Source organism: Streptopelia decaocto (genome assembly GCF_964273445.1).
Source record: "Streptopelia decaocto genome assembly, chromosome: 10".
NCBI classification, from domain to species: domain Eukaryota; kingdom Metazoa; phylum Chordata; class Aves; order Columbiformes; family Columbidae; genus Streptopelia; species Streptopelia decaocto.
Genome location: NC_138665.1, coordinates 1 through 27,973, shown reverse-complemented (window position 1 = coordinate 27,973; position 27,973 = coordinate 1). Strand labels below are relative to the sequence as shown.

The window sequence follows — 27,973 nt, the reverse complement described above, 5'->3', positions numbered from 1 at the left end:
GTAAGTCCTTGCCTAATTCAGGCAAGTGTAACCCTTGCCCATTGGGCAAGTGTAGTATCCTAGAGTCAGAGGGCTCTGGCTTTGTTTCTTGTGAGTGCATGCATGCACACTGTGGATCCTCATTATTCTCATTTGCTGCACCCCAATAATTTCCTCAACTGATACATGAATCTGTATTTTATGTTACCGGAGTGCTAACTAATTGTATAAACCCTGTTTTGGTTGGCTTATTGGCTGTACTTTTCCTGCCAGAATAAAGTCTGTTTTGGACGTTGTTATTTGCCTAAAACTGACTCTGGGGTGCTTCCGTGGAAGTTCCACTTAAATATGAAAAGAAATGCCTTCAAAATGAGGGTAACAGAACACTGGAACCGGCTGCCCAGGGAGGTTGTGGAGTCTCCTTCTCTGGAGACACTGAAAACCTGCCTGAACACATTCCTGTGTAACTTCACCTAAGTGTTCTTTTTCTGGTGAGGGGATTGGACTGGATGAGCTTTTGAGGTCCCTTCCAATCCCTGACGTTCTGTGATCCTGAGTAAATTTTTGTGGCCACACAATCCCTGGGTGTAACAGGGAAAGCAGTCCTCATTGAACAAGAGTAATGGGTCAAGCTCCTTCACGTGTACATAAGCTATATCTGCAAGTTTTACAGTACATATTACATGCTTCTGTGTATTGCCTTTCTGAAAATCAAGCAGCTTGTCAGGAATGTGAGTTAATGGTTTTACTGGTTGTTGTTACAGTTGTTTCTTTGTGGTATTGTTTGTGTAAGTGCACTGTAAGCCTTCTCCCTCAACTTCCCCCACTTGTGCTGCAAGCCGTTCTATGCTTACCCCTACCCCCACCTTTTCTCATGGTTTTTACTTATGATATGGGGTTAGGAAGCCACGGTTTTCAGTCGTGTTCCTAAGAAATCAGTATTGGGAAGTATTTTAAAACATAGGAAAGCACTTGGAAGTATGAGGAAAGAGGATCTTGAGAAGTATTGTAATCAGTGGGGGCTGCCATGTAAGTGAGATGGTTGGGAAAAGTGACTTGAGAATAGAACCTTGAAGTATAATATTTTGTTGCAATTAATGCTTTTAAAGTGGGAAGAGCAAGACAAAAATCAATCTCTACAAGAGATCATTAAATCATTGCAGACACTTTTACAGTCAGAATGGTTTGAACTTCAACAAGCTGTGAGAGAATTTACTGGATAACACACAAGTCACAGAAAACTTGCAGAACACTCAGCGAGATGCTTTGCATTATTAACCTGTTTTCTTTGTAGGTATCTGTTTAAATGTATTACAGTTTCAATAAGTCTTTGTCTGTTATATGGTACAGTAAGTTCACAGACTGTTAAATCATGAGAATCCATGGACTCAAAATGTACATTTTGTGATAATACAGAAGACCATGAGTAACTTTGTTCTTTACTGTGTGAATGTGGTTATAAAATTGTGTGTGTGATAGCTGTTACTTTTCTTTCTAACATGCTAGTTTTATTCCAGCATCCAGACTTGCGCAACTCTGTGATAGGCTGTGTCTCATCTCGATGTGCTGGATTTGGCTCTTTTGTACACACACCGGATAAAGAATCCTGGTTTGGGATAACAGTCATAGCACCCCAGATGGGGCACTAATAAAAGCCGTGCCCAGTCCAGCTTGCCAGGGCAGCGGGGGCGGGTGCCGATGGGGCTCCAGCCATTCTGACCTGTTTTGTCAGGGACGCCCAGCGGTGTCTCCGCCTGCTGAGCAGTGAGCGGTTCAAAGGCGCAATGCCAAAATCGAGATATTGTCTTGAATAAGTGTAACTGTGATCCATCTGCATATTTGAACTTGGTGTTTGGTTTGCGTATCTGAGCTCGATATTTTAGTTTGCATATTTATATTTGTTACCAAAAGAATTTTGTTTGGGGACATAATTACAAAATGGGAACCAGTTCCGCTACTAAAGTACCACCTTGCTCCCACTTAGGATGCATCCTTACACATTAGAGTAACTTTGTGGGGGAATCCTCTGATTAAAAAAAAAAAAGTTTGAAATGATATTGTACTCAATTGTGGCTTGAATGTGGGATTCTGAGTTATAGTGCTGTATTGCAGTTAATATTGTTCTGCAGAACTTTGGAAAAAATGGGATGAAGTACAGCACTGTAAGTTAAGTTGCTCTTATTGTTGTCTAATAATTTTGAGACCAGAAAAGAATTTTAGTTGTTAAACTCTGATTCGCACTGAATTTATGTGCTAGTTGGAGACAGGGGAAAGAAAACTAAATGTTATGATGGATGTGAACTTGGGAGAGGTTGTGTTTAAAAGCTGCTGGAATAGGAACTGATTTGGATCTAGGAAAGTGAAAATAATGGATAGATGGTTAGCATGCTGTTTATTGACTTCTGTAAGAAATTGTAAAAGGTAAATGGAGCTAAGGAATGTAACTATTGCTGAGCTACTTGGAATTGCATACAAAGTGTATTATGGCTGGAATGAAATGGAAAAACAAAAAAGCAAAATATCCCAGGCCTGCGCTTCAACATAAATTCCAGGCCTGTGTCAAGCTGCAAGATAAACTCAGCTCATTGTAACTGAGGAGTCTGCCAGGGTCTGACAGCTCCCGCTTGGCACCAGCGATCACGCCACCCGCGTGGCCCTGGCTGTGTCTGAACTGCGGTGAGAGAGAAGGAAAAAAAAGAAAGAAAACAGAAAAACCTGGCTGCCTGCTGCCAAAAAGGAGAAAGGGGGGCTTTATTGGCCCCCCCATTGTAGAGATGTTGCTGTTGGAGAACTGTAATACTGAATGAAGGAGTCTGAGGGTGAAATTTAAAGGCATCCCCAGCAGATTCATAGTTCTAATGAAGCTGGAAAATTAAACCAAAAATCTTTTAATAGACTTATTCTGTGGTAGCTAGCTGTAAGAGAATTCTTAGTAAATTCACCGTGCTAGTTTTTGAGGTCATAGGAAAGAAAGAAAGGCTGTTTTTTGAAAACAATGGAATACCAAATTTGGAAGAAAGTTTTACCATATGAATTCTCATATTTCCCAGAAAGCCCTTTACCTCTCTTAGGTCAAGATTTGTTAAGTACATTTTTTGGGTGCTGTATTTCCACTAGTATGGGCAGCTGAAGTATCGGTAAAGCCAACACTACACTGATAGAACTGAAACAGGACTTCAAGACGGTAAGGAAAAACAATATCCAATAAACATGAAAGCCAAAATAGGGTTAGAGAGTTTGATGAGCAAGTTTATGTCAACCTTGTAGGCTGACTGCATCTGATTACACTTGCAGATTTGTCTGTTAATAGCTACAACACAGAAACCACCTGTGGCTATTGTAGGACACTATGATGAGAAAGCAAACAGATTCATATATTTGGAAAGCATTTTTTTTCCCAATTCTTTCCATAAAACTTTTTCTCAGCTTCTAGAATTGATTGTTACTTTGATCAAAAAAGGCAGGGAATAGATTCAGGTCTTAGTAGGCCATGACCCATCTGTCAGATATATACCATTTCTGAAATCTGATTTTGATTTTTTTTATTCACAATCTATGTCCTTGCAAATTGCATCAGCTGATTTTCTTAACAGCACAGCTTTTGTTATGCCTAAATGTAAATTGATGCAGAATCTCTATGTCTTCGACATCAGGCCACAGGCCACACTTTTATTTGCTCTGATCCCACATGCTCGCACAGTTTTTGTTGATGGTTCTGGGAAGTCTCATAAAGCTGAAGTGGTCTGGCGTGAAGATAAAAATCAGCATCATTCTGTTAAAATTATTGATGGCTCAACCCAATTAGCAGAACTTGGTGCAGCTTTACATTACTTAGAGTTTTTTAAGGAGGAACCTCTGAATTTGATTTGTGATTCTGAGTACATAGTCAAGGTCCTACAGCACATCCCCTCCAACTTTCTTAAAGAAATCTCACAACAGCAGCTCTTTGAAATGTTTGTATCATTGCAAACTGCATCACAGCATTGCAGATACTCACTGCTTCTTACTCATATGTGCTCTGATACCACTTTACCAGGTTCCATAACAGAAGGAAATGCAGTTGCTGATTCTTATACTGTAGCTGCAGTCTGCTTTCAGTCTGCCATGGCATCACACACTTTCTTCCATCAAAATGCTGCTGCTTTAAAAAAGATGTTTGATCTGACACATAGTTCGTTCCTGCCTGGAATGTCAAGGCCTTATTACAAATTTACGCTCCCTTGGAGTTAACCCTTGTGGGCTCACAGCTAATGCCATTTATCAGACTGAGGTTATGTCTCATCTTTTGGTCATTTGAAATATGTACACCTTTCTATAGATACTTTTTCAGGTAAGCTTTGTGCATCTGCTTATCCTAGTGAAAAAAGCAGAGATGTTCAGTGCCACTGGACGCGCTGTGTTGCTCTGCTGGCCATGCCACAAGAGATTAAAACTGACAATGGTCCTGGCTACACTACCAGATCCACGCAATATTTTTTATAGCATTGGGGTGTTTTGCGTGTCACAGGTATTCCACATGCTCCCACTGGACAGGCTATTATTGAATGGGCACATTCCACACAGAAACAAATATTATTGAAACAGAAAAGGCAGAATATGATGCCCCAGGAACAATTAGACAATGCAATACATACTTTTTGGATCATGCTATGCCTCCCTCCTCTATCACAGCAGTGGAAAAACACTTCTGTGCTCCAGATTCACTGTCTCAGAGACCAAAGGTTTTGTATCAGAATCCCTGCACAACAGACAATGGCAAGGACATGTAGAGTTAATCACCTGGGGAAGGGGAGATGCGTGTGTTCTTCTTCCAACAGTACTGAAGTGCCGCTATTGAGAGACGGGGACGCAACTTGATGCAAGCAAAGTGTCCAATTTATTTGCTCGGTGAGCACCCTTTTATACATCAGAAGGCACACGTCTTATTGCTGATTGGCTAATCACTTTAACAGACAGAAGGCTAGCTAGGGTGTGAAGGCTGGTCAGGCGGTGTTCGCATGGCAACAAATCGGCCATTTCGTGGTTAATGCGTCTAACCAGTATTTACAAGCTGCTTCCCGCCTCAGGGTGCAGGCACTGCTATTGTCCACAAGCTCCCCTCCTCCAAGTCCTGCCCGAGCACACCACACCTCGCAACTATTACAACACTTAACCTTAAACACACAGCAAACATATAGCAAACTAACTTATTAACTCCAAATACAAAAACTTAGATTATCAACTCTAAATTCAGATAATCCACACTGAAGAGGCTTCCTGCAAAATATGTTAAACTTTACTATGAGTTGGAAAACCGGCACAGAACCCAATGCCAGAGATCCAATGTCTGTCTCTGCAGCAGAGGACAATGAAGAAACAGAAGAAATCAAAGTAAGAAGACAGTGATGTTACCTGGGAGCAGCTGCAGAAGTTACAACAGAACACAAGTACTACAATGGCAGACACAGGCACCCCCTCACTCCAAATAACACCTTCTTAGCTTATTTGGTTATCATCTCCTGCAACAATGCAGTAAGGTTTTGTTTCATGATGATCAGTTTTGGCATGATTACAACTGCAGGGGAAATCTTGTAAATTTGGCTTATATTGTGGATCCACCTCTTTTTAGACCTATAACATGGTGGGATCCTGGAGTTCCTCTCTCCAACAATGACATGCACTGGGTAGGTGGTGCATGGGTACCACCAGAAGGTCAGTTGCTGGAAAACAGGACTTGGATTAAATTTTATCAAACGCAACAGTATTTTGTTGAGACCCATCCTGTATGTGCTTCTAACAAGCCAGTTAACAATTGTTTGATGATGTCAGAGAAGTTTCATCTGTTTTATCAACAACAAAAGAAGGGGTAGTGCAAGGCAATTTAACTTTTATTTCAATTCCAGCTTGAACACCGAGATATAAGTCACAATTCCACTTTGAAACACCTTGCTCGCATTCCAACATGCAAGGTATCTAACGTAACCATGGGAGATGTTTCGAATTTTTACTGGGCCCCCTGTAAATTAGAGACACCAGCATATCAGAACAGTACAGATTTACATTATTTGGACTGGGGACTACCTGGTGAAAAAACTTTCAGTGCATTTGTTTTTCTTATCAGGATGGCTAACCAGCATCCTCTGATATTTGATAATAACTGTAATTGTTGTAATTTTCACTATTCTATTGTTTATTAGTAGGCTGATCTGTAATGATAGTGTGTAATGATAGACAAGGTCCTCAACAAAGAAGGTGCCCAAAGTAGCTGCAAAGTTTCTGGACCGTGTTGTAATGCCCTCAGCCACATCTGACCAGATTATAAAACAGGGTTCCCGCCAAAGACACCCTTGGAGTGGTCTTCTCGAAGCCGCAGGTGTGTGAACTGGACCCCCTTCCTTAGACTGGAACACAGTCTAAGGAGACTTCCCAGGATTGAGAGCGCCTCACCTCTTCATTATTTACTGGATATATCCTTGAATGAGCCCTCGCCTAACCCAGGTGAGTGATTATTTCTTGTGAGTACTCTGAAGTGAGAGGCCTCTAGTTTTGTTTCTTGTGACTGCATGCACGTTGTGGATCCTCATTATTTTTATTTTGTTATACCCCAATAATCTCCCCAACTGATATCCAAACCTGTACTTTATGTTGTTGGAGTGCTAAATAATTGCATAAACCCTGTTTCTAGTTGGTTTACTGGCTACACTTTTCCAGCTAGAATTAAGTCTGTTTTGGAACTTGTTGTCCACCTAAAACTGACTTTGGGATATCTCCGTGACACGGATAAAGAAGGAGTCAAACTTTCTGTAAATACGACTTCTGCTGGGACTGGACAGCAGTAATCTAAGGGGAAGAATAAAACTGGACAACTTTTTACACCTCTGCAATACATATATGTGAAGCAGCCCTGTTGTGGATAGGAGATGGACAGAACACTTCGGCTACCAGAATAAAACTGCATTGTGATTGGGAATACACTCACAAGAATTTATATGTAACACCGTTAAAATGGAATGATAGTGTTCATGAGTGGAATCAAGTGAAACAACATCTCCAGAGAGCAGTCAGTTAACGTGCAAGGCCTGGTTAAAAATTTAGCCAGTGCCCTACAAAAACAATTGTGTGATTTGCAAGAATTAACACTGCAAGACATAATGCAAGACATTTTCTAATAGTGTAAAGTGGTTAGACCCAAAAACATGGTTTTCAGGTCTCAATCTGTGTATATGGGATTTTGTGGGAACTGTATGTGCTTGTGTAATATTTTTTCTTGTAGTCCTCCAAATCATCTGGAGACCGATACAGAATGCAAAGAAGAATAAGGCCAGGGTCCTTTCTGCACTCACTGTGAACATGATGTTCAAAAACAAAGAAGGGGGAGATGTGAGAACGGCAGGACGTGTGGTTCCAGCTAAAGGGCCTTGGACAGGTTATACAGAAGTATGTTTTCTATGAGTGTAAGGAGTGACAGCCCAGGACAGTGAGAATGATATCTCAGGCCAGAAAACTGCCCCCGTATGTATGATGTCTGAATGTTGGGCCTGGGTGTATGAATGAGTGGGTCAGAACGCTGCCCACAAGATATGCATGGGAACGTGGCTGAAAACAGACACAACATGAGTGCAGTGTGTTTGGAATAACAATTATTGAAAAAACATCCTGTCTAACCTCTTAGTCCAGGCCCATATCTGTAAGCCCGTAAATAGAGAACTGTTAATGAAAGTCAGCTCGGCCTGGCTCAGCTCTGCTCTGCTCTGCCTAGCTCTGCTCTTGCTGCTAACAAGAACTCTGTGTCTGTGTGTCTCTGTCTGTGTCTGTATGTGTTGTTCCTCCTTGCCACACTTAGAGATCCGGGCTTGATCAGCTGTGAAAAGAGAAGACTGGGGGAAGGCAGAGGGGGCAGAAATGTAGAAGCATTACAGAATTCACAGGAAAAATGAACCAGGTTCATATCTGCGATACAAGACACAAGGACAAGAAGAAATGGGCTGAAACAATCATCTAGATACAGGAATAGAATGTACATTAAGTAAGTTTTCTGATGATACTCAACTAGGAGGAGCTGTGGACACCCCTGAGGGGCAAGAGGCCTTATAGAGAGATCTGGACAGACTAGAGAACTCAGCAATCACCAACTGCATGAAACTTAACAACAAACTTAACTTAGCAAGTGCTGGATTCTTCCCCTGGGACGGGGTAATCCTGCTTGTATGTACAAACTGGGGGATGAGAAACTGGAGAGTAGCCCTGAGGAAAGAAATCAGGGTGACTCAGTTGATGGCAAGTTGAATATAGGATCGTAGAGTCACAAAATCATAGGATCATTTAGGTTGGAAAGGATCTTTATGGTCATTGAGTCCAACCATAAAACGAACACTGCCAAGTCCACCACTAAGCCACGTCCCTAAGCTTGGCATCCGCATGTCTTTTAAATACCTCCAAGGATGGTGACTCAACAACTTCCCTGGGGAACCTGTTCCAAGGCTTGATAACCCTCTCAGTTAAGAAAATCCAATCTAAACCTCCCCTGGTGCATCTTAAGGCCTTTGGTAAAAGAGACTGATACCCACCTCGCTACAACCTCCTCTCAGGCAGTTGCAGAGAGCAAAAGGCTGAGGTCTCTGCTCAGCCCCTTTTTCTCCAGTCTAAGACCCTCCAGGTCCCTCAGGTGCTCCCCATCACACTTGTGCTCCAGCCCCTACACCAGCTCCATTCCATTCTCTGAATTTGCTCCAGCACCTTAAGGTCTTTCTTATAGTGAAGGGCCCAAAACTGACCCCAGGATTTGAGGTGTGGCCTCAGCAGTGCCCAGTACAAGGGGACAGTTACTGCCCTGGTCCTGCTGGTCACACTAGTGCTGGCATAAAGCAGGATTCTGTTGGATGTTTTGGCCACCTGGGCACACTCTTGGCTCATATTCAGCTGCTGTTACTCAACACCCCCAGGTTCTTTTCCATGGGGCATCTTTCCCGCCATTTCACCAAGATGGTGAAATATCTCAAGGGCAAGATTACGAGGAGCAGCTGATATCACTTGGTTTGTTTTGCTTGGAGAAGGCTAAGGGGTGGCCTCATCTCAGTCTATTCCTTCCCCAAGGTGGGCAGTGGGGGAAGATGTGCTTATCTCTTCTCTCTGATGACCAGTGATAGGACATGAGGAAACTAATCTGTGTCAGGGGAAGTTCATATAGGACATTAGGAAAAAGTTCTTCACTGGGAGGATGGTCAGTCACTGGAACAGGCTCACCAGGGAAGTGCTCATAGCATTGACCATGTTCAAGGAGTGTCTGGACAATACTCTTAAACATATGGTTTAGTTTTAGGCAGTTCTGTGAAGATCATGGAGTTGGACTCAATGTTCCTTGTGAGTCTCTTCCACTTCAAGATATTCCATGATTCTAAGAGATGGTAAGGCTAAATATAGGGAGAAACTTTCCCAGCATGGAAAAAGTAAAATGCTAAAAGCTGTTTCCTGGGGATCACATGATAGCTCTGTCCCAGAAAGGGTCCAGGATGTGTTTGGATAAAGCCCTGAGTAATCTGGCCCTGCTTTGAGTGGGAAATCGGTTGTTATATGTCTGAAGATTCCTTCCAGACTGAATGATACTCTCCTTCCTTCCCCTTCATGTTTTTAAATTAGGGAAAGCGCTCAGGCTCTCCCTGTTCACAGAAGGAATTTGGAGGTGCCCCCAAACAGCCCTGACCACATCCTTTGCTTCTATTTTGGTTACCCCTGCCCAAGATCTTCTCTTTTGCTATCCTAATACCCCCCAAAAGAACATCCTACCCCACTAATCCTTTCCCCATTGTCCATTATTTTCTTGTTTCATACCCTGTTGGTATTTCTGAGATGGTTGTTGTGGTATTTTCTGCCTTGGGTAGAAACTCCATTGAGTGCATGACTTTCTTTCATCACCTGTAGTGTTCTGCAATTCTTCATATTCTTCATTTGCTTGAGGCAGTGGCCCACAAACATTAAATGGTCACGTATTGTAGTTTCAGTGCAGGGGGACCTTCACACAGTGGTGGATTTGGCCAACAGAAACCTCTGTAAGGTTTACAAGGCAAAGAGGCAAGGTCTGCACTGGGAGCAGAGTAAACCTGGTGCATTGGGACAGGCTGTGATGTGACCGGCTGAGGAGCCCTGAGAAGGCGGCCCTGGCAGTTATTATGGCTTCCCACTTTGAAATGAGGATGGAGAAACTGCAGAAGGTCCAGAGGACCATCTGTCATGGTGGGGTTAGGGGCACATGAGCTTTGTGGAGCAACTGAGTCAATTTGGCATCTTAGTCTGCTGAAGGGGAGGCACAGGCTAGTCTAAAAGCAGGCGACACCTACTTGGAGAGATGATGGTGGAGGTAAACCTTTCTGTAGTGGCAGCTGGTGGGGCAGAAGCAACAGTCACAAACACCCTCCAGGGAGCTTTGAACTGAGCATTAGGAAAAACTGACCGGGGGGTGGTGCTGCCCTGCAGCAGGACAGCCAGGGACTCTCGATGATCTCCACCTTTGGAGGATTTCAGCTCACCAAAGTGTCACCCAGTCTGACCCTGGGGTTGGTGATACTCTACCAGAGACTGCCTCATCAGTCCCTTTCCCAAAACCCCTTCCGTGAACCTGTGCCTTGCAGTGTGCTGCAGGAAACAGGTGTAGCTGAGGGTCTCTGCAGCGGAGGCTCATGGGTGATTCAAGGTGACATTGTCCTGTGCTTAGGAGGTCTCCAGTCCCACCTTGATTCATCTTCATGTTTCCTGGCCAGTGTCATTACCCATGTGGTGCTTTAGGCTGTGAAGAGAATCAAAACCAACTTCTTGATGAGGTTACTTTAATTTTCCATGCTGGAATGCAGGGTAGGAGATCAGAGCTTCCAGGGTGTCTGCTGCAGTTACAACTTCAGACACTGGAAATGCAGGTAAGAGTGTCGTGTCAGTGCACACCAGAGGTCAGAAGCAGAGGGTACCAGTCACAACACCACAAAAATGTTGCCTTCCTTTGTGCCTTTTCAGAAATCCAGGATCTTTATCTTGGCCTCCTTTCAGTGAAAAAACTATTTCATTCCACCCGTCTCACCAAAATCAGGGAGCAAATATACAGAGCAGGCAGGATTTAAGGGCAATTCTGTTTAAGAGGTATAATCTTTAAATGATAACAGATAGCAGTGAGAGAAGAAGCACCATTCTAAGAACTTAATGCCAGAGGTGAATTACTAAAAACTACACATGCTTTGACAAGTAAGAATAACTGGTGGAAAGGAAATGAAAGACCTTTAGTTTATCATAATGAAGAATTAGCATTTTCCTCTTTCTTTTATTAGTGACAGTACCACTAATTCCGAAACACGCTTGGGAACTGCTTTGTTTTTCCTTGTCTCCAAAGCTCATCCTGCTCAGACCTGGAAAGGACTACTGCAAATCTCTGCAAACCACATCTCTTCAGTCTTCTGTCGCCCACACTTTTTTGGTTTTTTTCACCCAGGACGCTTCTCCCCATCCCTTCAGCACACCGCCACCTCTCTGGTTTTCAGCTGCATGCAGTCAGGGTACTCCCTTCAGAGTCCTCTCTTCGTGCTGATTCCAAGTGTGTTGCATCATATTATGTACAGATCCATCCTTCTTCTGCAGAGCACCATTGATTGGGTAGTTTGCAGTTTTCCTGTTTCTTTCATGGTTATTCACCTTCACTAGTCTTTTTTATTTTTTATTTTATTTTTATTTTTTTTTGTCTTCCTTTTTTTTTTTTTTAATTGTATGCATATCAAATATTATCTGAAACAACAGTTATCCCCCACAGTTTCACCAATTTCCACTTGCTGTCAGAGATATTTACCCTCTTGAAGTACCTATTGTATGAAGCTGCTCCATATATGCAAATCCACTTCAGTGCTGCATATTCATTTGGGTTAAAAATAAACACCAAAAACATGCTGAACTAGGCTTTTAAATTATTTCAAAATGGCAGAGCAGATTAAATCCATAAATATTGAGACCCGAGTTATAAAGAAAGAAGAAAAAATAGGTATATACTGAACTCACAGCCTATGGTACATTTTTGTTGGTTGGCTCTGAGGGTAGTTGGGTTTCTTGACCCTACTCTGCACAGATCATCATAAAAAGAGAGCTGTTTTGTAAGAGATGGTCTAAAGGCCCTGTTATGGCCAGGAAAGCTCACCATGAGCTCTAGAGGCAGTGAGGATAATTATAAGAAGAACCAGAAAGATCCAAAATGCTCAAGGCCTCTTCTGAAAAGTCACTGGCCCTCAGCAGCAGTGACTGGTCATGTCTAGATCTGGGAGAGGGGGTTGGAGGATGCCAATGAGAAATGAGGGAAGGACTGATGGCTTTAGCGAATCCTTGAAACCATGTCTGAAACCAGCAAAGGAAAACAGTTGATGTCTACAGGTGAAAGAGGAAAAGGTTTCTCCTAGAGGTACAGCAGGAAGGAGGGTCCCTCCTGTGCCAATCAGCAATTATAAAGATGTTTCCAGTGGGAATGCCTGCTGCTGGGGTGGCTGTGCTCAGTCTTCCACATGAATTCACCTTGCTGACCAGCATCCTTGGATGCAGCTTCTCCAGTCCCATGGATGGGTAAGAGTGTGGTTTGCTCAAGTAACCATGACTTGATCCCCATCCGCTGGGGGCTGATCTCCTCCGGAGTCCTTCCTCAAAGCTCAAAGGCCTGGGAGACCTGCCTGTTGGTAACTGAGACAAAGAGGTCACAGACTATCTCAGATCCATCTACACCTACTCTTACTAAATTCACCAGTGGTCCCACATTCTCTGTTTCTTCTTTAACTGTTTCTGATGTAGCAACAGCTTATCTTGGTTTCTGTTGCATTCCCTTTACATTTTCAACTGAGTTTTCATAAGGGTCATTGTTGTGCTTGAAAGATGTTGTCCTTGAAGACAAGGTGTATCCAGGCACATTGTGAAAATGGTTCATCTGTTCCTTGACTGTATTAACATGTGTGTGAGTAAAGACCCCAGCTATGATGTTCTTCATATTCATTCAATGCCTGCAGACCTTGCCTCTCTGAATATATCTGATGACTGATGCCTCTGACTGATGGCACCAGGCAATGACACACAGACAGCAAATCACAATTCCTGTGATTCTGTCTGGGTTGTCTGTCACACACCTGCCTCTGTTACCTGCCCTGAACACAACAAGCTCAGCTGCCCTTATTTTGGGCATCAACTTTTGTTTCAGTTGGCCAAAGGAAATTCCTAACAGCCTCAAAGATGATGCCCACAGATGTTGCCCTGTCTCTATGAACTGCTCCATTTCCTCTCTTGGAGAACAGGAGAGGTACCTGAGGACTGGAGGAAGCCAGTGTCACTCCAGCTTCAGGGAGTTAAAGGACTTCCTATCTTTCAGTACCCTGTCTAATTCTGTCATTGGCCAACTCCTTAACTGTGTTTATTTTATAATTTCATTTCTGTCTAAAACATTGTTTGCATAGTTATGTCTTGTGGAAGTTGAACCTCGTTGGTGGTAGGTTGTACTTGGCATATCACTGAGGAGCATGTTTTATTTTAATGTTGGATCTTGTAAGTTTTCTTCTGTTTGTTTAAAAACAAAGAAAAATGCCTCTTTGCCTGTGTGCAGCAAGGTCTCTAAGGAGAGCAGGTGGGAGCTGGTGCAAAGGAGCTGTAACATCCAGCTGCAGACTGCAGTGGAGAAGTCTGACGTAAGGAAAAGGGGTGCAAGTCCCAGGTGGCCGATGAGAGCTGGGGTTGGAGAGGTATGGAGCAAGGTTGTCCACAATGTCAGACCTCAAGGGACAGATTCTCCAGCCAGTCCAGACCACCTTAGGAGAGACCCTCGAACAACATCATTCAGATAATGCTGCAATCACCTCTTCTCTAAACTGAAAAATAATAAACTATACCCTTCACCAAAAAAATGTAATTTCTATTAGAAGGTCTTTGAAATCGTTCTCCTTAACTGCAGTAGAAAACCTCTCTAATTAACTGTACAAGACTAGAAGAAAAATACCAGAAGAGACATGGTTTGTTAGGACTTTCTTCACCGTAATGAGCCCCATGGTACATTTGGTGCCTAGTCCTTGAACCTCATGTGCAATCAAGGAGATTGCATAAACCTTTCCAGAAGTCAAAGTCAGAAGAAAAAAAATACTGTATTAATGAGTTCCACAGAGGGCCAATACTACCAAAGCCTCCCCAGGGACTTATTAGAGCAGATAATTGGAGGCCATGATGGCAGATAGGCAAAGGTAATGTGCAGGCAGTTCAGATGCTGAGAAATCCCTGGTTTCGTTTGATGAAGCACAGTGGTCAAGCCCTGACCCCCAGCCCCTGGGAAGGCAGATCCTGTCCCTCACACATTGCTCAGGGCTCTTCCTGGGGCAGAGGGATATGTGGTGCGTGATGCTAAGTGAAGGACAATGGTGTGACAGTTCCCAGTCTTACTGGGGGTTGCAAGAAGGCCATGAGGTGCCCCACTGCCTGAGGACATGTCTCCTCACAGGCCTGGGTAGCAGAGATGATTGCCATAGCCAAGGGGATGAAAACTTGGGTCCTCTTGGTGACTTCCAGCCTTGCCAGAGCCCCTTACCAACTCCACCACAGGTTGTCCTATATTGTCTCAGAGGTGCTTCTGTTTCCCTGTAGGCTGTAGACACCCATCTCACTTCCTCACCTTGTTGTCCCCCTGGTATTTCCATATATTCACCATCAGCCTTCTTGTGGCCTATCACCTGCCCAGAGGGAAGTAACCTCACCATGTTCTTCCAAGCTTTCAGTTCTTCAGATATACATGACCAAGCCCTGTGCCTGCTGCTGTCTTATCATGTGCTCAGGCAGAAGAGACATGACAACCAAAATAACAGCCCCCTTCCTGGAGAGAGCACAGATCCTTTGGCAGAGGGGAATCTCACAGTCAATGTGCCAACCAGGTACTTTCTGCTGCCCTGTCAGAGACACTGGTAGTTGTGAGCTTAAAATCACATATCCCAGACATGAGTCAAGGGTTGACCTATCAGCTGTTTCAGAAAGAAGTGACCTCACAGTGCCTTTCCCAGCCATGTTCCTGCTGTTTGCCTGTCACCTCTAGAGGCAGAAGTGACTTCACATCCACCTCCACAGCCATTGACTTCCTACTGGATTATGAGGTCCTGAAATACAACTGTCTGCATCATACCGTACCCAACCATCAACCCAACCTCCTTGTCCACTACGTGAGCAGACAAAAGTAAGCTATTTCATCCAAGTTATCTAACAGATCTCCTACCAAGGTTTTGAGTGGAGAAAGGTTCCTCAGGAATTGCTATATTTACACTGCTGCATTTTCTATCTCTGCTTCTGCCTTTTTTTTCTTCCTCTGTCTTTTCTGTCTTCAAAGAGCTCTAGAAGGAAAAGATTAATGGAATCCTAGAATACCGCAGGTTGGAAGAGACCCCTGAATACCACTGTGCTGGGTCTGGCTGGGATCACAGAATGAAAGAATAGCTGAGGTTGGAAGGGACCTCGGGAGATCATCTAGTCCAACCCACCTGCTAAAGCAGGTTCACTTACGGTAGATCACACAGGAATGTGTCCAGGTGGGTTTTGAATGCCTCCAGAGAAGGAGACTCCACAACCACTCTGGGCAGCCCATTCCAGTGCTCTGGCACCCTCAAAGTAAAGAAGTTTCTCATATGGTAGGATGGTCATACAGAAAGATCTGGACCAGCTGGATCACTGGGCTGAGGTCAATTGTATGAGGCTTAACAAGGCCAAGTGCTGGGTCTGGCACTTGGGTCATAACTACCCGAGGCAGCGCTACAGGTTTGGGGAAGAGTGACTGGAAAGCTGCCTGGCAGAGAGGGATCTGGGGGTGTTGATTGACAGCAGCTGAACATGAGCCAGCAGTGTGCCCAGGTAGCCAAAGGCCACCAGCATCCTGGCCTGTATCAGGAATAGTGTGGCCAGCAGGGCTAGAGAAGTGATTGTGCCACTGTGCTGGGCACTGGTGAGGCCGCACCTTGAATATGGTGTTCAGTTTTGGGCCCGTCATCATAAGAAGGACATTGAGGTACTAGAGAGAGTGCAGAGGAGGGCACCGAAACTGGTGAGGGGCCTGGAGCACCAGTCTGATAAGGAGCGGTTGAGGGAACTGGGCCTGTTCAGCCTGGAGAAAAGGAGCCTGAGGGGGGACCTTATTGCTGTCTACAACTGCCTGAAAGGAGGTTGTAGCATGGAAGGTGTTGGTCTCTTCTCCCAAGTAGCAAGTGATAGGACAAGACGAAATGGCCTCAAGTTGTGCCAGGGGAGGTTTAGATTGGATATTGGGAAAAAATTCTTCACGGAAAGGGTTGTCAAGCATTGGAACAGTCTGTCCATGGAAGTGGTGGAGTCACCATCCCTGGAGGGGTTTAAAAGGCCTTTAGACTAAGTTCTTAGGGACATGGTTCAGTGCTAGACTTAGATAATGGTTAGACTCCATGATCCTGAGGGTCTCTTCCAACTGAATGCACCCCAGGTACCAATGGTGTTCTTGGCTACAAGGGCACATTGCTGACTCATGGTCAACCTGTTGTGAACCAGAACTCCCAGGTCCCTCTCCACAATGCTGCTTTCCAGCAGGTCAACCCCTCACCTGTATTGGTGCCTGGGGTTATTCCTCCCCAGGTGCAAGGCCCTACACTTGCCCTTGTTGAATTTCATCAGGGACAATGACACTGGCCAGCCTTCTCAGTCACTCTGACAACAAAAGCCTTCTCAATATCCCACACTTCCAGAGGTGTGCCCAGGGCACAACACATGACTGTCCAGGTCCTCAGGACAGTTCAGAAGAGAACCAGAAGTGATTTCTTCCCACAGGCCCAACACTTCAATGGGCTCTCTTTGCAGTTCACAACTTTCCTGAATGTTTTTTAGTGATTCCATGCACCGAAAATTTCTCCTCCACAAGCTGTAGATGAGGAGGTTTAGCAGGTGATGGAAGATGGTGTTGAAAAAGGGCTTTTTCAAACTATCTACCCAATCTCTCTCTTTCTCTCTCTCTCTCTATCTCAGGAAAGATGTTCTGGTCATCCCACTGACAAAAATGAGGGAAAAGAGTATCAGTAGTGAGGTGAGAATCTCCAAGAAGGGCAGCAGGGATGACCCCAGCAACTACAGGATTGTCAGTCTCACTTCTGTGTCTGGCAAAATTATGGAGAAAATTATTATGAGAGTTATGAAAAATCACATGAGAGACTACACAATCATTTGTCCCAGCCAGCATGGGTTTATGAAGGGAAAGTCCTGCTTAACAAACAGGATAAAAAATATATCAAGCTACAGGAAAGTGTCCAGAAGAGGGCCACAAAGGTGCTGAAGGTTTTGGAAGGGAAGCTGTATGAGGAGCAGCTAAAGTCACTGGGTTTGTTCACCCTTCGTCAGAGATGAAGAGGAGATGAAGAGGAGACATCATCACAGTTACAGCTTCTTCACAAGGGGAGGAGGAAGGGTAGGCACTGATCTCTCCAGCAACCAATGGCAGAACCCAAGGGAATGGCAGCAAGATGTGCCAAGGGAGGTTTAGGTTGGACATTAGGAGGGTGCTGGAGCACTGGAACAAGCTCCTCAGGGAGGCGGTCACGGCCCCAAGCCTGACAGTGTTCAAGAAGAGACTTTGATCTTGAGGAAATAACAGCTGACACATGTTGCAACAGCTCACATGACCCAATGATTTTTCCAGGTCAATCACTCCAGATTCCCCTTGAGGAGTTTGATGACCTTGGCATTAAGTGGAAGGAGACTAAAACAATATGTAAACAACTCTGAATGTTTCTGGAGGTCCTTGGGCACGGCTGGGGACGCAGGTCTTTATAGGACAGCTTCCAGATGTGCCAACTGCAGTGACACTCGTGAATTTGTTACTCACGAAGCAGGAAGAGCTGGTCATGGATGTGAATAACAGTGTCAGCCTTGGCTGTTGTGACCATGAAATATCAGGGTCTGACCTCCCAAGGGCAAGGAGAATAGCAGACTTCTGTATTGGGTTTGCATGTCAAGGTTTTGTTAGTGGGGTGCCACAGGGGCAGCTTCTGTGAGAAGATTCTAGAAGCTTCCCATACATCCAACAGAGCCAACTTCAGATGCCTCCAAGACAAACCCACTGCTGGCCAATCCGAGCACATCAGCAATGGTGGTAGCACCTCTGCAGCAACATGTTTAAGAAGGGGGATAAAAAACAAAACCTGCTGTGAAACAACAGCTCAAGAGAAGAGTGAGAATATGAGAATATGCAGACACCAAGGTCAGAGAAAAAAGGAGAGGCAGGATGTGCTCCAGGGACCAGAGTGGAGATTCCACTACAGGCCATGGTGAAGGTCATGGTGAGGCAGGTTGTCTTCTGCAGCCCATGGAGTGAGTCATCCAGAGCAAGAGTGTTCAGCCATCTGCAGGTCTGAGAGAGAGGGTTGGGGAGGATGTCAGTGAGAAGCAAGGGGATGGCTGATGGCTTTAATGAACCTTAAATATCATATCTGAAACCAGCGAGAAAACAGTTGATGTCTGCAGGTAAAAGAGCGGGAAGAGGTTTGTCCTACAAAGTATAGCAGGAAGGCCCCTCCTGTGCAAATCAGGGATGATAAAGATGTTTCCATCTTGTGTGCATGCCTCAGTCTGCCGGATGGGGAATGCCCACTGCTGGGGTGGCTGTGCTCAGTCACCCACATGAGCTCACCTTGCTGACCAGCACCCTTGATGAAACCTCTCCAGTCCCATGAATGGGTAAGAGTCTAGTTTACTCAACCCCTGGCTTGAAACCCAGCGCCCACAGGATGTTGTCCTCCAGAGTTCTGTCTCAAAGCTCAAAGGCCCGGGAGACCTGCCTGTTGGTAAATGAGAAAAAGAGGTCACAGACTATCTCAGATCCACCTACACCTACTCTTACTAAATTCACCAGTGGTCCCACATTCTCTGTTTCTTCTTTAACTGTTCCTGATGTAGCAACAGTTCATTTTCATTGTCGTTGCATTCACTTTCTGTGTTCAACTGAGTTTTCTTAAGGATCTGTGCTGGTTTGATTTAAAAGCAGCTAATTTTATTCGTGCATTTAGAAATCTTTCTTTTTCATAGCTAGCACAGTCATTATTTGGACTTGTTTTGAGAACAAGAGAAAACACCCCAGCACAGAGTTAAAGTTTTTAATTGCTCTGGTCTGAGACATTCTGAGCTCTGCCCACAGGTGTGAGGCATCAAGGAAAGGGGGCAGAGATGGGGCAGAGCTTGACTGACATCCAGACTGACCAGTAAGAGTATTCCAGCCCATTAGTGTCATGCTTCATACTTAAAGAGAGTTGTGGCCTTCTGGTTTCTCTTTTTCTCTCAGGCATTTCTTGCACTTGCTTTTTCACTCTTTTTGTCAGAGCCCAGGGAGTTTGGACCGGGATGTTTAGTTCAGCCCTTTGTCATTTTACAGAGGCCTTTCTGCCTTTTTCCATTTTTTCAATTTTTTCCTCTCTTTGGGATCAGCTGCTTGGGACTGGGGTGTTGCTTCCTGGGACTGGCTGCTTAGTGTGGACAGAGTTCGTGAGGAATAGCCTTGCATATCTTTTATTTCTATTTTATATATATATTTACCAGTAGTGTATTAGTTTATCTCAATCCAAGTTTCTCCCCTGTTGGGAGCGAGGGGGAAGGGGTGAGTGAGTGGCTATTGTTGTTGGATTGCTAGCTCAGGTTAAACCACGACAGGATCATTGCTGTGCTTGAAGGATGTTGTTCTTGAAGACAAGACATATCCAGGCACAATGTGAAAATGATTGGTCTGTTCCTTGACTGTATCATCATGGGTGTGATTAAAGACCCCAGTGTGATGGGCTTTGTGTTCATGCAATGCTGCAGCTGCTGGGTAGACGGGGGACAGGCCTTGCCTCTCCGAACACATCTGATGACTGATGCCCCTGACTGATGGCACCTGCCAATGGCACGCAGGCAGAAAATCCCAATCCCTGCGATGCCATCTGGGGTGTCTGTCACACACCTGCCCTGAATGGGGATTACTTTTCTGTAAATCCTCTGCTGCTCCTGCAAGCCCTGGCATCTCATGTAGCTCTGTGGACCTTGATTTGAACTAAACTGAATAGGCACCCTGAGTGCTGTAAGGCAGTGTGAGGTTGAGGATGAGGCAACTGCCAATATAGCCAGCCATGATCCAGTAAAAACAGATGAAGAGAGGCACTGAGCTCTCCCTATGGCACATGATTCAAATCATTCACATGAACACCTCTATATGCTGCCCTGAACATGATGAGTACGGAAAAGCTCAGTTGACCTTATTTTGAGCATAAACTGTTGTTTCAGTTGGGCAAAGGAAATTCCCAACAATCTCCAAGAGGATGCCCTCAGATTTTGCTGTGTCTGTATGAACTGCTCCATTTGAGTTTGCAGGTACCTGCACTAATCTTAGATCACCTCTGGCATGCCACATGTCATCAGACATTTTTATCTGAACACCTCACTCCTGACCTCCATCTCCATTAATTAGCAGGGGAGCTTAGAAAAGGAGATCACATGCAGGTGCCTATTTTATGCCCACCTGAAGTGAGGCAAGAGGAATCCCAGCTCATGTGGGCTCCTGTCAGGCATGGGAGGGAACTGAGTGCATTTGAGCCCCAGGACTACAAACCCAGGATGAGATGCCTTGATTGACTGAGATGAATTGCTTCCCTCAGTGGGGTAAAGGAGATCCCTCCCTCTCCCTCTCTGGGTGTCCTCCCTAAACATGGCCCAAGAAAAGGTGTTTCCTGCATCTGACTCCTTTCATGATATGAGAAATGACACTGCTGAAACTGAAGAGGGAGCCCAAAGGGGACAGAGAAAGTGCTGCTGAGCTGGGCTGGGCTCCTGGGACACAGGGAGCTCATGGCAGCGGCAGCGCTGCAGAGAGACAGCTCTGCCCAGGAGCAGCTCCTCTGCACACGCAGCAGGGTGAGGGCTCTGCCTGCAGGTGCTAAGGAGAGACAAGTAAGGAAGAGATGGCAATCTGCAGTAGGAGGAGAGGTTAATGTTCACTAGGGGAAGACTCTTCACAGCCCTTAATACAGTAAGTGTCTGTGTGTAGGGCAGCACAGCTGTAGTTCCTGGAAAGATCTTCTAAAGCTGACACGTGCCACCGTTTATGGAACATATCAAGAGGACTCAGAATTTTTCTAGTGTAAGGGAGAAGTGTGTGCTCCAGAGCAGGGGTTTGCCACTAAACCATCAGAGGACTGGGTGTGATGGCTGCCTGCTCCCTGGGATGACTGCAGGGTGTGCTGCTCGGTGTGCAGGCAGGGGTGCCCAGGGCTCTCTTGCAGAGCAGGGTCCCTGCACCCCAGCGCTGTGTGCCAGGGCAGGGACTCTCTTGCCTGCCAGGGTCAGCACTCAACCTGCCCGTGGAGATCCCATGGCAGAAGCTGTGGGTGGAAGGAGTGACCCCCAGCAGGACAGGGTCCTTCTGCTGTTCAGAGGATGCTGTGTGGTCCAGGGTAGCTTGAAGCTCCAGATTACCCTGGGACATATCTGTGGGGAGTTTTCAAGGGCAAGATGAAGGCAGGCACTACTGTGAAACTAAGTAGCTTTCGTGAGTCTGTTTTTTGAAATACCTTTCTTTGGGGAACTTGTTTGGAAAAAATCAAAGCTAGCTCTCATGCTTGAACAAGTAACTGAGACCACTGAGCTATAACTTTGAATGGTCAGTAGGTCTGATAGGAGCCTCCTCACATGCCTTTAGCCAGTCCTCTCCCTGTGGACAGAACCGGAGTCAACTATACTGGACCCACTGGCCTTAGTCTGACCTGCCCTTTTCCACCTGCAAACAGGAAGATGTGTCCAGGCTGTGCCCTGCAAACAGGCTCATTTCTGTAGGGCCAGAGGGAGTGCACAGAGGGTGGGATGAGGTCTGCAAGCACTGACAGGGAAAAGACATGGGACAGGGAAAGACCAGGAGGAAAACATCCAGGCAGCAGGGACATGATCTGGGAAGGACAGCAAACAAAACCCAGAAATGCTGTGGGAGGGAGAAGACAGAAACCTCCATATGATGCCATCCAACTCAGAGCTCTTCCTCTGAGCAGCCCCCTCACCTCCTCTCCCACCCAGCAAAGCCTCTGCCCTCAGGGCCGGGGGCTCCAAGGCATGAAGCAGCTCCTGTGCAGCCAGAGCTGCAGTTCCTCTGCAGAGCACAGGGGCTGAGAGCAGCTGCCCGCAGTGTTGGTGTCTGGGAGGTGGCTGCACAGCTGGGGAAGGGTGATGCTGTCTGAGTGCCCGGCTGCCTCTGCCCTGGCCTCTCTCACACCCACCCTCACCGCATTGTCCTTCTTGCTCCCCTGCTCTGGGTCACTGCTGTTGGGATCTTGTTCTTGCTGTCAGGCTCGCTGGGGATGGCAGTTTCAGCTGCAGAGTCACACCCTGATCTTGTGGGTCCTTTCCTGCAGGTGCATCCACGGGAACACGTCCCAGCTTTGCTCTGAGCTGTGGGGCTGTGGGCAATGCAGCCTGTGGGGCTGGGGAATGAGCTGAACCTCCCTGAATCAAATGCCATCATTAGGACACTTGGCTATCTCCTTAAGGTTTTCTTCCAAACCTGTTCTATAGTATCTTTGTGTTATCTGAAAGCCCCACAGATAAGCAGAGAGATGCTATGCAGAGAAAATGCTGTTGGTATTTTGAAATGTGCCAGGTGTGTCCTGGGTTAGAAATGGGAAGCTGTGATCTTAGGAAAGGGTGAGACATATCATGGTCTGAGGTGGATCCCTCTGCTCTCAGCAGTGCCTGGTGGCTTTTCAGGGTAACATTGGGAGTGTGATCAGCCTCCCTCTCAGAAAGGTGCCAGCCCAAGGCAATTGAGAGTAAGACAGAGACAGAGCAGCTCCCTTCACTCTGCACCGACGCAGAGGCATCCTCCTGCCTCACAGGACTCACTCTGTTCTCCCTGAGTGAAGCCGAAATGATGAAGGTTTCTGACATCCAACAACAGTTTCCAGGGTGGGAGCAAAGAAGGAGCTGTGGAGACCCCAAACCTCTGAAACTGCCTTCTGCCATCGTCGGTTCCTTACCACTGGGAGTGCAGATGCTGACAGGCTGTTCTGCACCAGGAGCAGGTTCGTCTGACACAGCTGAACCCCAGGCCTGGCCCCTGCCCCCGTTCCCATGGCCCCGGCTGCAGAGCAGGGCTGACTCCTCGGCAGCCAGCGGGCACAGGCCCTGCTGCTCACGGCTCCTCCAGCCAGCACCACCCAGGGCTCAGACACCGAGCTGGAGGAAGGTCTGGAAAAGGACAAGGGGGTGTGGAGCAGGGGAGGGTGTATGGGAAATGGCTTTGATTTTGCTAAGAGGTGTCCCCTAACTGTCTTTTCCTCCTATGACAGTGCTCCATGCCCAGAGGCAGCAAATGTCCAACAGCAGCTCCATCACCCAGTTCCTCCTCCTGCCGTTCACAGACACACGGGAGCTGCAGCTCTTGCACTTCTGGCTCTTCCTGGGCATCTACCTGACTGCCCTCTTGGGTAATGGCCTCATCATCACCACCATAGCCTGTGACCGGCACCTCCACACACCCATGTACTTCTTCCTCTTTAACCTCTCCCTTCTTGACTTGGGCTCCATATCCACCATTCTTCTTAAAGCCATAGCTAACTCCCTCTGGGACGTCAGGGCCATCTCCTCTTCAGGATGTGCTATACAGGTATTTTTTTTTCTTTTTCTGTGCTACTGCAGAGTTTTATCTTCTCACCATCATGTCCTACGACCGCCACGTTGCCATCTGCAAACCCCTGCACTACGGGACCCTCCTGGGCAGCAGAGCTTGTGTCCACATGGCAGCAGCTGCCTGGGGCAGTGCATTTCTCATTGCTGTCCTGCACACAGCCAATACATTTTCACTACCACTCTGCAAGGGCAATGCTGTGGACCAGTTCTTCTGTGAAATCCCCCAGATCCTTAAGCTCTCCTGCTCACAATCCTACTTCAGAGAATTTGGGCTTAGTGTGTTCAGTCTCTTCATAGCATTTGTTTGTTTTGTGTTCATCGTGCTGTCCTATGTGCAGATCTTCAGGGCCGTGCTGAGGATCCCCTCTGAGCAGGGACGGCACAAAGCCTTTTCCACCTGCCTCCCTCACCTGGCTGTTGTCCTCATGTTTGTCAGCACTGCTATGTTTGCCTACCTGAAGCCCCACACTATGTCCTCCCAAGCCCTGGACCTGGTGGTGGCAGTTCTGTACTCGGTGGTACCTCCAGTAACGAATCCTCTCATCTACAGCATGAGGAACCGGGATCTCAAGGATGCAGTATGGAAACTGATAACTGGACTTTTTTCTGGAGCAATAAGCTGCCCAAGATCTTCTGCATAGCAGTCATAGTGTAACTCATTGCAGGCACAGCCTGCATTGTTAGTAGTAGTTGTAGTTCTTTTACTTGTAATAATGTTGTTATCACCTTTGTTATTCACTACCTGGTTTTATTTTCTGACTGAATGGCTGTGTAAATGAGGAGATGTGCTCTCTGTTGTTGGAGAATGGCCAAGAGAGAAAGGGCATGAGACCCTCTCTACGGAGAGGATCTCTTCTAGTTAGCATGAGTAGGCCTCAGTTAGCATGAGCTGAGCAAGGGTGGGTGAGAAGGTATTGCCTGGGAAAGGCCTGCACAAACAAGTCTCACAGTCTCAGGAGGCAGCTCCTGAGAAAGGCCTGGATAAACAAGTACCAGGAGGCAGCTCCGAGATAACGAGGGAACTCACATACCAGGGGGCCACAGAAGGGGATGGACTCATTATGTATGTTGGGATGGGCTCATTACGTATGCTATCAAATCGGTGTTTGACAAGTAGGCATAATTAATAGAACTGTTATAAAAGCTTGCGCTCGCTGTCAATAAAATGAAGCATGTTTATAATTCACATTGAATTGGTTACATTTCTTCCTCCGTCGCCGTAGGCCCGGACCCATGCCGGGGTCTTGACCCCCGACACTCTGTGTATTTAAAGAAGTTTAAGTGTGATACAGGAAACTAACCAACTAACACTTAAAGTAACACTTAACAGTTAAAAAGCTAACCCTTAACCCACATAGCAATTGCCTAGCTTAGGGCTTTGCGTAACTTTATTGTATGAGAAACAGGAGTTCGCTGATGACTTCCCAGGCCTTGCAAAGATTAAAAAAACCTAGCTGCATCCTTGGGTGAACTAAATAGCAGAAACTTGGGCACAGGACAGGAGATACGTCAGTTCTAACCAGCTCATCAGTCTGAGCTCCAGCCAACCCAGCGTACCAGGCTGGATGTAAAAGTGCACAGCCAAGAAGACCCCAGTTCACGATCACTGCACAGGCACAGCCAGGAGGGGCTGCAGGTGAAGACTATGGAAATTATTTCCCAGAACTCATTGTAATAAGAACCACCTTCTCGGGGACAGGTTATGAATATGCATAGGCGTTCCTAGAATTTTCATGAATATGTAATACTTTACAGCATTTTAAAACGTTAGTGGCCGCTGAGCATTTGCCACACCTTGGAGGAATTATCCCCGTGTGTGCCCAGTGCTGAATAAACATACCTTCTTTATAACCTCACAGGTTGTAAAGTAATTTCCACGCCTCAGGCTCCCTACTGATACTTTTGTTTTGTTTTGATCCTGAAATGCTTCCTCTAAGGTTCTTTTGGAGCTACGGGCACAGTTTCTGTGTGCATGGGAAGAGGGGAAGAGAGTCCAGCACTGACAGGAAGCACCAGCGCTTGGTCTTCCGGAGCTGTTCTCCTTCCACTCCCACACTGTCCTTCTGATCCCTTGGGTTGGTACAAGGCCTGAGTGCTCTGGTCGAATGTGCAATAGAAAGCAGGGCCTCTGCCTGCAGGCTCTTGAAAGGTCAGCCTGACTCTGCAGAATTGGGTAGCAGCGAGGACCAGTCCCAGTTTCAAATTTGTGTGATGAAAGCACATCTAATGCAGAAAGGTCTGTCAGCATCTGCACACCCAGGGGTAAGGAACAGCAGTAGTAAAGGCAGCTCCAGGTTCTTTTACAGCTCCCCCACCATTTCCCCTGAGGAATATCCTTGGATGTCGGAAATCTTCAGCATTTCTGCTGCACTCACAGAGAACAGAGCGAGTCCTGCAAGGCAAGAGGATGGTCTGTGACTCAGTGCAGAGTGAGGGCAGATTGTTTGTCCCTTTGTCTCGTTCCCAGCTGCCATGGGCGTGCACCTCTCCAACACAGAGGATGATCACACTCCCACGTCACCCTGAAAAGCCACCAGGCACTGATGAGAGCGGAGGGATCCACCTCACACCGCCACATACCTCACCATTGCCTAAGGTGTCAGCTCCCCATGTTTAGTAAACGACACACATGGATCATTTCTGTTGCTGCGGATGGCACAGGACAGAGCCGGGGGCGGGGCCACGGGAGGGGCGGGGCCACGGGAGGGGCGGGGCCACGGGAGGGGCGGGGCCACGGGAGGGGCGGGGCCACGGGAGGGGCGGGGCCACGGGAGGGGCGGGGCCACGGGAGGGGCGGGGCCACGGGAGGGGCGGGGCGAGAAATAAAGAGCATGCTGTGACATGGAGCCTCCAAAGGCCTTTTTTTTGACCAAGATCTGCGGGTTTTCACCCAAATTTAGCAGCAGTTTCCATGAATTGCATCAGGTTTTCCGTGATTTCCCCAAATGTCCTCCATTTTCTATAATCTTTCCCAAATTTCCCCATATTGTCTGCTCACTTTTTCCTGTTTTCCCCAAAATTTCTTGATGTCCCCAAATTTCTCCCATTTTCACTCAAATTTGCTTCATTTTCCCCCAAAGTCCTCATTTTTCCACAGTTTTCCCCGGGTTTTCCAAATTTTACCCCAATTTCCTCCAGTTTTCCCTTATTTTTCAGCTTTCCCCCTATTTTCCCTCAATTCCTTTGGTTTCCTCTCTAATTGTCTCCCAAATTTCTTCAGTTTTCCGATTTCCCTAATTTTTGAGCGTTTTCCCAAAAATTTTCATCTCTTCAACCCCAAATGTCCTCATTTTCCTTGATTTTCCCCCATTTTTTTCCCAAATTTTCTGCCAGTATTCCTCAGGATTCCCCAAATTTTCCCCAATATTCCCTAAACTTCTTTGTTTTCCTGCTATAATCCTCCCAGTTTTCTTCAGTTTCCCCTTGATTTTCCTAAATTTCCACTATTTTCCCCCAAATTTGTTCCATTCCCTCAAAATTTCTCCAGTTCCCAATTTTCCCAAATTTTCTTCCCATTTCCTCAGTTTTCCCCCAATCTCCGCAAATTTATTAATTTTTCCCCTACTTTCCCCAAATGCCCCCCAATTTTCTACAAATTCCTTTTGCATTGCTCCCACTTCCTTGTTTTTTTGCCTGATTTCTCATCAATTTTTACCTCACTGTCCCCAAATTTCCTCGTTTTTTCCCCAGATTTCATCCCAAATGTTCTCACTTTTCCACTGATTTCCCAAAATTCCACCAGTTTTCTCTCATTTTGTCCTAATTCCCCCCGGAGTTTACCCAAATTTCCCCGATTTCTCCCCAGTTCACTCCTGTTTTCCCCCCCTTTCCACCGTTTTTTCCCATTTCTCCGCGGTTTTCCCTCACTTCCCGCCTGTCCCTTCCCTCCCGCCCTCACTTCCCGTACTACGCATGCCCAGCTCCCGCCCGCGCGTCCGCCCTTCTCCCCCGCCCTCATTTTTACTTTCTGCGCATGCGCGCCGTGACAAGCACTGCCTGCACGCATGCGCCGCCGCCTTCGTGTCGCAACCGCGCATGCGCAGTGGCTTACCGCCATTTTTCCAGTCGGCCGCCGCGGGAAGGCGCCAATTAGCGCTCTTTACTAGCTCTTCCTTCATTATTGAACACTCTCTGCCCCTTAATTAAGCGCTGGGTTTGCGTCGGGGTGAGGTTTTCAGCCCTTAGGAGGGAAATGGCGGAGCCGCGGCGGGGCTGGAGGTGGCGGTACGAGGTAAAAAAAGCTCGAAACGGGCTGAAAATGGCGGGTTTGGGGGACGCTCGGGTTGGACCTTCAGCGGCCTCCCTTTAAGGCCACGCCCCCTTGCGCGCGGCGCCGCCT

The 27,973-nt window shown here is 46.5% G+C and overlaps 1 pseudogene across 1 annotated transcript in view; it reads left to right on the top strand.

The window, feature by feature from the left end:
- The window catches only part of LOC309444403 (olfactory receptor 14A16-like), a 41,387-nt pseudogene extending 17,112 nt beyond the window's left edge, over positions 1-24,275 (top strand). The window contains exon 2 of the transcript in view: positions 23,612-24,275. The product of the transcript in view is annotated as an olfactory receptor 14A16-like (transcript). The remainder of the gene's footprint in view (positions 1-23,611) is intronic.
- The last annotated feature ends 3,698 nt before the right edge of the window (positions 24,276-27,973 follow it).